Source organism: Monodon monoceros, unplaced genomic scaffold (assembly GCF_005190385.1).
Source record: "Monodon monoceros isolate NGI ecotype Baffin Bay Population unplaced genomic scaffold, NGI_Narwhal_1 Super_Scaffold_12, whole genome shotgun sequence".
Classification (NCBI taxonomy): Eukaryota; Metazoa; Chordata; class Mammalia; order Artiodactyla; family Monodontidae; genus Monodon; species Monodon monoceros.
Window position 1 is genome coordinate 24,854,611 of NW_021703768.1, and position 1,745 is coordinate 24,856,355.

The window sequence follows — 1,745 nt, forward strand, 5'->3', positions numbered from 1 at the left end:
GTAATTGATATCTAGTCTCATAGTGTTGTGATAAGGAAAGATACCTGATACAATTTCAATTTTCTTAAATTTACCAAGGCTTGATTTGTGACCCAAGATATGATCTATCCTGGAGAATGTTCCATGTGCGCTTCAGAGGAAAGTGTATTCTGTTGTTTTTGGTTGGACTGTCTTATAAATATCAATTAAGTGTATCTGGTCTAATTTGTTATTTAAAGCTTGTGTTTCCTTATTTTCATTTTGGATGATCTGTCCATTGGTGAAAGTGGGGTGTTAAAGTCCCCTACTATTGCTGTGTTACTGTTGATTTCCCATTTTATGGCTGTTAGCATTTGCCTTATGTATTGAGGTGTTCCTATGTTGGGTGCATAAATATTTACAGTTGTTATATCATCTTCTTGGATTGATCCCTTGATAGTCTTTATTTTAAAGTCTATTTTATCTGATTTGAGAATTGCTACTCTAGCTTTGTTTTGATTTCTCTTTGCATGGTTTATCTTTTTCTATCCCCTCACTTTCAGTCTGTATGTGTCCCTAGGTCTGAAGTGGGTCTCTTATAGACAGCACATATATTGGTCTTGTTTTTGTACCCATTCAGACAGTCTGTGTCTTTTGGTTGGAGCATTTAATCCATTAACATTTAAGGTAATTATTGATATGTATGTTCCTATTACCATTTTCTTAATTGTTTTGGGTTTGTTTTTGTAGGTCTTTTCCTTTTATTGTGTTTCCTGCCTAGAGAAGTTCCTTTAGCATTTGGTGTAAAGCTGGTTTGGTAATGCTGAATATTCTTAACTTTTGCTTGTCTGTAAATCTTTGAATTTCTCTGTCGAATCTGAATGAGATCCTTGCTGGGTAGAGGAATCTTGGTTGTAGGTTTTTCCCTTTCAGCACTTTAAATATGTCCTGTCACTCCCTTCTGCCTTGCAGTGTTTCTGCTGGAAGATCAGCTGTTAACCTTATGGGCATTCCCTTGTATGTTATTTCTTGCTTTTCCCTTGCTGATTTTAATATTTTTTTCTTTGTATTTAATTTTTGATAGTTTGATTAATATGTGTCTTGACATGTTTCTCCTTGAATTTATCCTGTACGGGACTCTTTGTGCTTCCTGAACTTATTTCCTTTCACATGTCAGGGAAGTGTTCAACTGTAATCTCGTCATATATTTTCTCAGACACTTTCTTTTCCTCTCCTTCTTCTGGGACCACTGTAATTTGAATGTTGGTGTGTTTAATGTTGTCCCAGAGGTCTCTGAGACTGTCCTCAATTCTTTTCATTCTTTTCTCTTTATTCTGCTCTGTGGCAGTTATTTCCACCATTCTATGTTCCAGGTCACTTATCCATTCTTATGCCTCAGTTATTCTGCTATTGATTCCTTGTAGAGAATTTTAAATTTCATTTCTTTTGTTGTTCATCATCGTTTGTTTGCTCTTTAGTTCTTCTAGGTCCTTGTTAAACGTTTCTTGTATTTTCTCCATTCTATTTCAGAGATTTTGGATCTTTACTATCATTACTCTGAATACTTTTTCAGGTAGACTGCCTATTTCCCTTTCATTTGTTTGGTCTGGTGGGTTTTTACCTTGCTTCTTTATCTGCTACATATTTCTCTGTCTTCTCGTTTTGTTTAAGTTACTCTGTTTGGGGTCTCCTTTGCGCAGGCTGCAGGTTCATCATTCCTGCTATTTTTGTGTTTATCTCCAGTGGGTGAGGGTGGTTCAGTGGCTGTGTAGGCTTCCTGGTGGAGG

General features: G+C 36.2%; 1 long non-coding RNA gene across 1 annotated transcript in view; it reads right to left on the reverse strand.

Annotated features, from left to right (window-relative positions):
- Positions 1-145, reverse strand: part of LOC114891940 — a 461-nt gene extending 316 nt beyond the window's left edge. Inside the window, exon 1 of the long non-coding RNA XR_003792642.1 lies at positions 45-145. This is a non-coding gene — a long non-coding RNA (uncharacterized LOC114891940). The remainder of the gene's footprint in view (positions 1-44) is intronic.
- Between the last annotated feature and the right edge of the window lie 1,600 nt (positions 146-1,745).